The following is a 12,700-nucleotide window of genomic DNA, read 5'->3' on the forward strand; positions in this document are numbered from 1 at the left end:
AAATCAAATTAACTGCATTATTGGCACAAGGAGGTTGAAGACTTCAGTTATAACAGTGATGACTTGGTCAGTGGCTAACTATGGAATAGATCACAAACTGTTATGTGCAAGTTCCAAGTCAAGCTAAAGTAGAAGAAGAAAGTCAGCCAATTACCACACTATGATCTTGAGCACACACCCAACATTTTCAAGAAGAACATCAGAAATCCTTTGAAGTCCTAAACTTCATTGAAAGGTAAGCAGAGGAACTGTGGAATGAAATCAAGAAAGTGTTAAGGGTGAATGTAAAAGAAAATGCCAAAGACCAAGAAACAGAAGAAAGCAAACTGGGTTACAGAACAATTGGTGTAAATTGCCAATCAGAGAAAAGAAACCAAAACCAAGAAAGATAAAGTTCTCAGGAAGGAACTTAATAAACAATTTCAGACAACTGTTAGAAGAGACAAGAAACAATATTACAGATATACATCTCCATCTCCATCTATCTATCTATCTATCATCTATGGACTCTGAAGATGGAACAGACACAGAAAAACAAGGAAAGTTTTCCAAATGATCTCTGAATTCAGAAGGAAGTTCCAACCTAGAATTGGTACGCTAAAGGATGCCAATGTAGAGATAGTAAGAAGATCAAACAAAAATGGAAAGAGTATCCTGAAATTTTATATAGTAGAGATATCAACATCCGAGGTACCTTAGAAGATATTGGCTATTTATAAGAACCTCTACTACTAGAAGATGAAGTTAGATCAGCACTCCAGTCATTACCAAGTCAGAAGGCTACAGGAATTGATGGAATATTTAGAGAAGGACACAGTGGCCAACAGATGATAAGAAGTCAGTCTATATAACAATACCAAAGAAAGAAGACTAAACAGAGGGGATAAACTATAATACAATATCCTTAATATTACCTGATAGCAAACTAACGATTAGAATCATCCAAAGCAGAGTAGAGCTTTACATGGAAAGGGAAGTGTCAGGTGTTCAAGCTGGTCTAAGGAAAGACTAAGTAACAAGAGACTTTATTGCTGATGTACAATGAATAATTGAGAAAGCCAAAGAATACCAAAAAGAAGTAAATATATGTTTCATTGATTATATAAAGGTGTTCAATTGTGTCAACCATGCCAACCTGTAGAATGTCCTGAAGAAGATTGGAATCCCAGAACATCTCATTGTCCTCATTAGAAACCTACATATAGGACAGGATGTCACAGTCTGGACAGAACATGGTGAAACAGACCTGCTCCAGATAAGCAAAGGGATTAGACAAGACTGTATACTCTCTCCTAATTTATTAAAGTCCATTTGCTGAACATATATTGAGAGAGGCTGGATTTAAAAGAAAGATTTTCATCTTTATTTTCAACCTTCATCTTGAAAGAAGGTGAGCCTGGATTTAAAATTGGAGGAAGAAACAACAATAATCTGTGCTATGTTGATGATATTAATCTGACTGCTGGAAATATAAATGATCTGGAAGTTCTATTAATAAAAATTAAGTGAAAAGATGAGACTAAGATTACATATGAAAACGAAACAAATGACAACAGGTACAGCAACCAGCCTTAGAACTAACAATGAAAAACACTGAAGTGGTGGATAGCTTTTGCAACAACTTGGTGACATATAATCAATCAATCAACAGTAAAGGACCAAGCAGTCAAAAAATATGCTGCAGGCTAACCCTTGGTAGGGTAGCAATGAAGGCCTTGGAAAAGATATTCTTTGTCTATACTTATAAACATCAGAATTGTTCAGGAAATGGTTTTTCCTGTAACACTATATTGAAGGAAAAGTTTGAAGAAGCAGGATAGAAAGAGAATTAATACATTTGAACTTTGGATTCCTGAAAACGCTATGGATAGCCAAGAAAACAAACAAATGGATCATACAACAAACAATAGACTTCTCACTCAAGACACAAATGACTAGGCTAAAATAATCATATTTTGGACACATTAGAAAAGACCTGGGTCTCTTGAGAAGTCTATAATGCTGGGAAAAGTAGAAGGAAAAAGAAGATGATGATCAGCAACAAGGTGGATAGACTTGATCACTCCAGTGATGGGTACATTGTAGAAAGACCTGTAGAGCCAAACCTGGGACAGATCATCCTGGAAAAAATCTATGTATGTAGTTGCTAAGAGTAAATACTGATGGCACATAATCAAACATAATCAATGAACAATTTTAACTATTCAATTAACTAATTTTAACTATAAAATAATCAACCAGATTATTGCATTATATTCATAATCTGTATTAATTAAGGAATGGAGCAATTTTTTAGCAGTTAAAACTTTAGCAATAATGCAGCATATGCAGATATAGAGATATATATTCATTACCTCATTCAAAAGGTACATCAACAGTATTCTGTGCTTATTTTTTTATTTTTTTGACTTATAATTCTTTTATTTTATTTAAAACAAAAGTGTATTTTCAAAAAAGATATTATCTATGACTGGATAATTACTGATCAATATAACATTAGTAAAAGATACCAAGTAGAGTATATTAAGTTGTTTTTATGATATAAAAAAAGAAGTATAAATTTTGAGCTTATTGCCAAATCTCTACTACATGTAGTCCTTGTTTTATAGCCACTTGTTCAGTGGCTGTTCAAAGTTATGATAGTACTGAATGAAGGGTACTTACAACGGGTGCTTGTAGTTACGGCCATCACAGTGTCCTGCAGTCATGCGATCATCATTTGCGACTTTCATTGCTGGCTTCCCATAAATAAAGTCAATGGGGAAGCTAGGAAGAGCTCACAAATGGTGATCATGTGACCATGGGATGCTGCAACCACATGGGATTCACCTAACAACAGCAACTGGGATTGCTGGAACAGACATTGTAAGTTGGCATGGTCATGTGACATTACACCTTACAACCACATCACTTAGCAATGAAATTACTTGTCACAATTACCACTGGTAAGTAAGGACTACCTATATATTATTGTTTATAAATGTTAACAAAAGAAGAAAAAGAAAAAAAGAAAAACACCCCTAAAAATAATATAAGTAAATATTTAATTTCCAACTTACCCCTTCTTTGTATTTCAGCCGATTTGCAGTACCTACTGGGATAAACTTTAAAAACCATGCTCTAAGTTTGTATTTACCTTGCTGTATAATATGCAATATACAGTATATGAAAGACATTCTTGCTTAAATTTAGTTAAACTTCTGTTATGTGTGTGTGTGTGTGTGTGTGTGTGTGTAGAGAGAGAGTTAGTTTCACTATTGTTGCATATTCTCCAAGTTTAAGATCCCAATCAGATACTGTTGGAACTATGACTTTTTTCCAGTTTGTGCAAAATTGTCCTTGCAGTCGTAAGCATGCATTTTAATAAATTATGATACTTTTTATTGATGTGTTCTGGAATTATACTTAATCAAAAATGTGCTTTTATTTCAAATTTGATACTTATAATTCTCTGAATGGTGCTATATATATCTTACCAATACTTTTAGGTATTTTTACAGGTCCAACACATATGGTAGAATGTTCCTTCTGTCTCGTGGCATTTCCAGCATTTATTACTGTATGATTTGTTTATTTTGGTAATTATTGACAGAGTTCTATAGCATCTGCAAAAATTTTATATCAGTTCTCTCTCAAACCATAGTGGAGTGAATTTTATAAATTTGTTCAACAGTTCTTCCCATTATTGTATTGGGACTGTTTCTTTGAATCTTTGGATCAATTTATCACATAAGTTTTTATTTATTCTGACTCCTTATCATATCTAAGTAGGAGTTTATATATGTAACCTAATAGGTGGTCTTGATTCTGTATAAGCATTTCAAATTCTGTCATTTTTCTTACCCTTGTTTTTGAGATCAGATTTTAGCCTTCCGGCAGTTTAGAGATACATCAACCATATTATGTTCTGGCCCATGGATAAAGCAATTTTAAACTAAATTTTCAGAATTCCAACATCAGAAGATTCTGATATTTGAGAACTCCATACTCGCAAGACATGATTCAGGGAAACCCAGTGTTCTATGTCTGTCTGTATCTTTGTTTTGTGTTAAATCAAGTTCCCCTACTGAATATATTTATCTTAGTTAACAAGTCCCTTGAAATCAGTTTCTCTACATTCACCCAGCCCATAAAAGAACTGTGTGACGATAACAACAATGATGTGAGGGTAGAATGCTATAGAATCAGCATTTCAAACTAACTAGATTTCTTGGTTGTCTTTCCCCAGTGTTGGCTAAACATCATTCCACAAAGTTCATTGAAATACAAGTTGTTAGTACAAAACAGTCTACTCAGAAATTCTGAGTCGGTATTATTCTGGTTGAGCTTTCTTTGAAAAGATACCCAAATTCTTCATAATGTATAAAATAAGGCTGCAGCTAGAAGACACTGACTTGTTCATCCAAATTCTTATCTAAGTTATACCTTAGATAAGCCTGATTGTACGTTAGCTGGTCTAAAATGAACAGCCTGTGAATTTAAAGATATACATACTATTTCCTTAATTTCCATACAAAGGAGGAGAAAAGTTATTCTGCCACTTCCTTTCCTTACTAGTAGCATTTATTTTTAAAGATGTTTTATCGTGGCTTACGTCTGCAGAAAATACCTCTAATCTTAAAATATTTATAGCTAGCATATGTTTTATGAATGCATTCTAAGTTCTCCAGAAATGAAAAGCAGTTGTACTTGATAGATCAACATGATTTTCAAAATGGATTATTGAATATTCCATCCCAACCCTCCATTATCATGAAAGGGGAATAAATAAATAAATTAATAAATTAAATAGACCCAAATTATTAATTAAAATTTTGTGAATGTTATCTTATGAGCCAAAGCAAATTTTTAAATAGGATGTGTCTGTTTTAAATATATACAGAAAAAAATCTGCTGAATGCAAACTCATTGCATAAGCCTGTTTCCCATAGTCTGACTGATTTAGGACTAGCTGTCATGGCAGGGTTGATGTAATTTGTTAAGAAACAGTGCAGTTTAATTGGCTTTTGCTTACCATGAGGTATGAACCCAGCCATTATGGTGTGTAAACAGTGAATTATAGTTTAGGATTACATAAAAACCAGGCCACAAACTTTGCTTACAGTTCCTGAATAAAAGTGGGATGTAAGTGGGGAGGAAAAAAAAAGTGAAGAAAAAGCAATAATAATGGGTAAATATTTTACAATTCTTCAATTTGAATTATCTGCTTAAATTTCTAATACTGTTGGTTATCAAGAGCATATATGAACAATAGTAAGTATATACTTACTAAGATATGTTTTTAACTATTTATAGATCATGTCTATGTCTGGAGAGTCCTGTGTTTTTTTATTATTATTGTGAGCCGCCCAGAGTCACCCACTGGGGGAGATGGGCGGCATACAAATTTGAAAAATAAATAAATAAATAAATGTAGTAAACACTGTATATCTATATGACTACCTAATTCAAAACAACTCTGGGGAGCTTACAACAAATTTAAAACCAGATAAAAACATCAAACCTCACAAACAAAACAACTAGCATCCAATGACAATAGCTTAACTCCATAAGTCTCCTTTTAAAAACATATCTTGGACTTACTCAATGCTTTGATTCAACACCCACAGGAACAGTCAGGTCTTCAATGCCTTTCAAAATACCAACAGGATTGTGGCAGTCTGAATTTGGAGGGGGGAGTTAAGTTATCTAGAGAGCAGACACTGTGACAGAGAAGGTATACATCCTGGGTGCCATCAGATGGTATTGCTTCATTGAAGGGACCCAGAGATTGACAACTTTGTGGGATCTGGTGAAGAAGGTAGAATTTATAGGAGCCAGGTAGCCTGTGCTATGAAGGGCTTTATAGATGACAACCAGCACCTTGAACTGTACCTGGAAGCCTATTAGAAGCCACCACAACTTGTAGAGTAGGAGGGCATAATATGAGCATACTGAGGCCCACTCATAACCTGCATTACTGCATTCTAGTCCAGCTTCTGCTTCCAAGGAGTCTCAAGTGCAGCTCTATGTGGAGCTTGTTGCAGTAATCCAAATAGGAAATATCTAAGGCATCAATGACTGTGAGCAGAACTTCCCAATGCAAGAATGGAAGCACACAATCAATTTGTACAAAGGCTGTCCTGGTCATGGCTGTCACCTGCTCCTCAGGTAGGAGCTGAGAGTCCAGGAAGACCCCAAATTGCATACCAGTTCTGTCCTAGAGAGTGCCACTTCATCCAGAACTAAAGATGAATGGTCCCTGGTATTGGGGGAGGGAGTGCCAAAATCCACAGCCCCTTAAGGCCCCTTAAGTCTAAGCCTGTTCCTTCATCATGACCTCCACAGCCACCAGACACTGAGAAAGAACCTGTCAGCAACATTTGGTTGACCAGGGATGGAGATGTATATCTGTAAACCCCACTACGTAGACCAGCCGCCCAGAGTCCCCTATTGTGGGGGAGACGGGCGGTGGAGAAATCCCATAAATAAATAAATAAATAAATAAATAAATAAATAAATTAAATAAATAAATAAATACATAAATTCTGTTGAAATCTGCTGAGAGGTCAAGCCCTGCCATCCCAAGCCCTTCAAAAATCACCAGAGGTGTGATGAATGCCATCTCAATACCATATCCAGGCTGAATCCTGGCTGAAAATAATCTAAATAATCCATCCCCTGCCCCCAAAGCCATCTGAAACTGCAACACACCTCATTCAAAGCTGAACTCACCATTACCTAGGTGAAATCACATATCATGTCCCAGGCAGCCTTAATCAGACAAGAAAGACATGGACCTAATATATAGGTGGCCAAGCTTATAGTTCTGAGGACTCTGTCCACTTCCAACAGCCTTAAACCCCTCCAGATAACACATGCCTCAGTCAACTCCATAGGATATGCACAGGCAGAACTCAGTTTAGGGTGGCTCTAAGCAAATTAATCTACCAGATGCGTTGAATACTCCTTAGAGCAGCCATACAGCCTCTGAGTCCTCCCTACTTAGGAAGGTCTAGTACACCCTGAAAAGGGTCAATAGCCAGCTATCTGTAGATATGTCAACAGTGGAGAAATATTATGTTTGATATGAGATAATCCTAATAAATACTGTTATCCTTATTTGATCATATTCACTTTTTTATTTTTATCTAGTAGCATCTAGGTACCTCTTCTGCCAGCTCATTGTCTACACCTCCTCTAAAAATCAGAGGTTGCTATGGGATCTGCTAGTAGAGAGGGACCACACAAATGCAATCTAATCTAAACCCACTGTTACTTTCTGTAATGGGAAGAAGGAATAACCTTGAGGAACAGGAGGAAGAGCTGCAACCAAGGTCAGAGAAAAGAAATCTGACTCAAGGACAGAAATGAAATTTGGAAAAGCATTTCAGATAAGACCCTCCCTAGTTCTCATGAAGATAAGGGAAGTGAGAAGGAAAGCATATTCAGACTTGAAAGATTACTGTAACCTTATAATAAATGTATTATAACTAAAATATATTATAATAGCATTCATAACTTTGGTTTCCTGGTCTGGTCTGCCTTGAAGGATTGACACCATCTCATTCCAAGCAGCAGCCAAAATCTTATTTGAACTATTAATCAGAGCATCAGAACAACCCACAAATATCTCTAAAACCCCACAGGATCCATCAGCCACCTGGGTAACCATATCAAATGTGTCTTATCTCCCTGTGGTTGGAACAGCTATGGAAAACTCACAAGCAATCAGAGAGTAATTTAACCATGGCAGGGAATTAATGTTACTGTCCCTCATATCTAGATCACATTACTCTGCTCTGAGACAAAACCAGTTCAACCAGATCAAGAGATCACACCTCTGCTGTGTCCATAACTGCTGTGGTGCCCATGAACTCGTGAGCCCCTTTCAATGCCATGCACAAGGAAGGCAACTGAAGTTCCCCAACATGATAATTCTGGATTATTCCAGCACCTACCTTTCCACAGTGTCAAGCAGCCAAGGCATGGAAGCCACTATGCAGCTGTGAGGCTGGTACAATAGCAGTGATCCCATCATCTCTAGACCTAGTTTCACAAACAGGATTATTCAACTTGTTATCTGCAAAGCAACACATCTGAAAGCCACCAGTCTCCCAGATGACTATAGTCACTCCACTGTCTCTGCCTGGAGATCATGGCTGGGGCCACACTCAAAATCCAGATGGGCATATTACTGAGAGAGGAATTCCCCTTCCATGCCCAACAAAGTCTCAGTAATACAGTCCATTCAGCCATCTTATCCATAATTAATTACTGTATGAAGTGAGTCTTATTACAAGGCCTCCTGGCATTAAGTAGCAATACTGGAAACCTGGGCCACTGATAGTCTGATGATCAGGCATTGTGGTAGAGCCCAGGGGTCAGAAATGTGGAACTGGTAAAAGACACTGAGATTGCCTTCCCCGAGAATGGGTCACCTCTTCTCCTCCACCATAGCTTCTACTGGCAGTTACCACTATTCACCAACTCCTTCTAAACCATGGCATCTCTTTCCTAAACAACTGGGCCCCATCCAAATACCAATAACCCAGCCAGGGGCTAGTTAGTTTGGTTCTCAGGGTTTATAATAAATAACATATAAAAACACATAAATATATAAAAATCTGAACAGAAACTCCTGGGTTAGACAGTTGTCTCATATTCAGTCAGATTATTATGCAAGGCATAGGCTGTCAAAATTAATATAACTGAAAAAGATGATGTTAACATATGAAGGTTATACTGCCTAGCAATATTAATTATACAGTTATTTAATGTGTTCATGGTAAGACAGTGATTTATATACGGTATATATTTTAGTAGATTTTGTTTAAGATAACATAAGCAAAACAATCTGGGATTAGTGTATTTAAAGAAAAGATGATATTGGATAAGAATCATACGTTTTACCATATTCAAACTGCATTGCTTAATTGGCTTTGCTGCAGGTTTATTTTAAGCCAAGAAATATGTTGTATTTTATAAGCTTTCAAAGGAAGCCTTGTTTATTTTATTTTTAAATATTACTGAAGGCAAGTACATATAAATATATCGCATAACAAATGAAGCATGGACTTATTTTTTCTGTTCCTTTTTCTGCCTTATAAAAGTTATATATTGTTTCATGGTTGATCTTGTAAAAGTTTTATAATTTTCTCTATCTGAAGCATTTCTCCTTTTGATTAAAAACAAGACAAAAGTTGCAGCTAAGAAAGACAGCTTACACAAAAGTTTGATCTTCTTGTGCCAAGGTTAGCTATTACTGACCAATGTTTCTTTGAGAATAACAAAATGATACAAGGGAATTTCACTTTAGTATAAACATAGGTGTGAACTTCAGGGAAGAAAAGCACATCCCGCCTCCCAAGTATGACATGACTTCCTAGGCCAAGCTCCTATTGTGGGCTGGTTGCATCAGACTTTTGCAAGCACCAGTTGAACTAAACACCTTCAAGGTAGTTTGGGCACCCTATATTTCATTCAGGTACTTTGTTCCCAACTTTCCATGCAGCACTAAAAATGGCTGAGACTCCATTTTTATTGTTTTATATTTTCACCTGCTAAACAAAGGTTAAATGACAGCAGCCCACACTCCATCCACCTGAGACATTGACAGGTTTATACCCCTGCATATAAAGAATTGTGGAAACAGAGGCCAGTACTTAAAAAAAAAATCCATTGATATGTATATTTGACTAAATGTATGCTTGGGGCTTGTGCTTGGGGCTCAGATTATAAACTAGATTTAATGTGCACCTAGTTTGCCATATTAGGGTGTTCTGTATCCTAATAGATACAGTTTTTCACGTACCAACTGTTTATGCTCTCAATACCCTTCTTTTTTTCTTTTAATTAGAACTTTTATTAAGATATGTAAAAAGTACAGATAAAATACAAATCAAAAAGTATAGAAAAGAAAGAAAATAGAACTAAAAGAAAAAGACAAAAACTAAAATAGTGACAATAGGTAGAAAGATGAAAAAGAAAATTACTTCCGACTATCTCCAATATAGATGCGAGTACAAATTTGAAAAAAGTTAATCTCGTACCACTAATTAGTCCAAATTCACATTATTTTTATCAACACAAACCATCTAATCATTAAATCCCATAATCAAAGCTTCATTTTTTCCCATCCCAAACGTGTAATTTAGGAAGGGTTGCTATGAGGAGACAAACTTAGAAATGGTATTATCTCTTATTAAAGCTGTTAACTTCACCATTTGAGCCAAGTCCATTAATTTAATAATCCATTCTTCCACTGTAGGTATTTGTGAGTCTTTCCATCTTTGTGCGTATAACAGTCATGCAGCTGAGATCATATATAGAAGCAAAGTTCCATGTTGTTTCTCCAATCCTTTCTCCATCAAACGCAGTAGAAACAATTCTGTTTTTTTTTTTTTTTTTTTTTAATGTTCACTTTAGGAATCTTTTGAATAGCAGTGGATATCTGGTCCCAAAACTTTTTGGCCTTTTCACAAGTCCACCAAAGATGATAAAGCTCTCAATACCCTTCTAATGCTGCCACATCGCCTTTTTAGATTCTCATTTTTTATATCGTTTATATATCTTTTTAGTTTATAGACTTTATATCTTTTATATCTGTGTGTTTCATATATGTATTTGTAGCTCTCTACAACTCCTTTTAGATTTTCAGTTTTTATATTTTTATACCTTTTATGTTACATGCAAACATGTGTGTGTGTGTGTGAATGTATGTATATATGCGGCTGGATAGCGTAGTGGTTAGAACACCACCTTTGACGCAGGAGACCGGGGTTCAAATCCCAGCTGGTACCTACCTTACCAGTAGGGGTCCTTGGGCAAAGACCCCTAATGCTTCACCTGGCTACCTCAAATATGAGAGTGACATGAACTAAGAGAGTCATGCAGGCTTGGACATCGCCTGGATTAACAAGGTCCATGTCACATGTTGGGGAACCAGGACAATCTGATGATAAGTGGGCTACTGGAACAAACCATATATAGACAAGACAAGAGAACTTGGAATTGATGGAATGCTACTACAACAGTATACTTAATGAGAGGGGATATATGAAACGTATGAGGGAACTATGGATAGACAGAAGATCTACATCCACACTAACTGAGAAACAACTAGTTACCCAGCGCTTCAACAGAGTGAAGAGGAAGCTGCTCTCATAATCTGAGATAGACCAACTCCCCACAACCTGGACTCAAGCAGACCTGGAAGAACAACTGGATGTGCAGCCAACACCTGAAGCTGGAATGTCACTGCCACCCCCTCCATTACAGACCACAGCAGCTGATATGAGGCATAAGATCATGGATAAACTAGCTACAGTTAACCCTCGAGTCCGATTACCAAAGTTCAGTGGAGAAGTACCATCGGATAGTATGCTAGAAGATGCCAATAGAGCCCTCCAGAAAATCCCTACTACCACCATAACTCAAACCAATGAACTGGTATACGGTACAGCTTCTGTAATCCTGGAAATGCTTAGCTACATGATCAAGAAGAACAGCAGTACATACCCCCTCTGGAAAATGAGATTAGAGGCTAAGATCAAGGCAACTTAGAGAGAAGTCAGTCAGTTGATGGAACTACAGAATGGTGTGGAGATTAAGGATAAGACTTGGCAACTGAAAATAAATATATGGGCCTGACTCCATCTGAAGCCCTAGAGACTGCTAAACAAAGGCTAACAGCACTGGCTGCCAGGCTAAAGAGATACACTAGAGAAGCAGAGGCCAAGAAGATACATGCCCTATTCTCCAAAGAACCATCCAAATTGTACTCCCAGCTGTAGTGCAACCACACAGTAACAGTAGAGCCACCAGCAGCAGAAACTGAACAGTACTGGAAGAACATATGGGAGAAAGGAAAGACACATAACACCAGTGAAAAGTGGCTGCAGGACCTGAAAGCAGACCACAGTAATCTTCCAGAACAGGAAACAGGCACCACCACAGTAGCAGCCATCCAACAGTGGGTCAAGAACATGAAGAGCTGGACAATACCTGGCCCAGACATGATCCAAACCTACTGGCTAAAGAAACTAACAGCAGTGCATGAATGCCTAGAAGCACAGATTAACCAACTGCTAGCAGCAGGCCCCCACCCAGACTGGCTAACACAAGGAAGGACAGTGCTGATCATGAAAGAGCCTCACAAGGGAACAGCACCATCCAACTACTGGCCAATAACCTGCCTCCCCACAAAATGGAAAGTCCTATCAGGCATCTTAGCCGCCAAGCAACAAGACCACATGAGCCAGTACATGAGCACAGCTCGCAAGGGCATTGGAAACAACACCAGAGGTTCAAAACACCAGTTGCTCATAGATAGAGCAGTTGCCCAAGACTCAAGGTCTAGGCAGACCAATCTGAGCACAGCCTGCATTGGCTAAAGGAAAGCCTATGACTCAATGCCACACACATGGATCTGTGAATGCCTGGCACTATACGAAGTCAACAGGATACTAGGGGCCTTCCTCAAGAACTCAGTGGGACTGTGGAAGACAATTCAAGACACTTGCACAAGTGGCCATCAAGTGCAGCATATACCAAGGTGATGCATTGTCCCTACTGCTGTTCTGCATAGGCTTAAACCCCTTCAGGCAAATAATCACAAGGACTGGATACGGGTAGAAGTTCAAGAGTGGAATCACCATCAGCCACCTCCCCTATATGGATGACATCGAGTTGTATGCTAAGAGTGAATGACACATTGACT

The sequence above is a fragment of the Python bivittatus genome, unplaced genomic scaffold (genome assembly GCF_059951505.1).
Source record: "Python bivittatus isolate LINGU-HERP-01145 unplaced genomic scaffold, Pbiv_v1 ctg000350_np1212, whole genome shotgun sequence".
NCBI lineage: Eukaryota > Metazoa > Chordata > Lepidosauria > Squamata > Pythonidae > Python > Python bivittatus.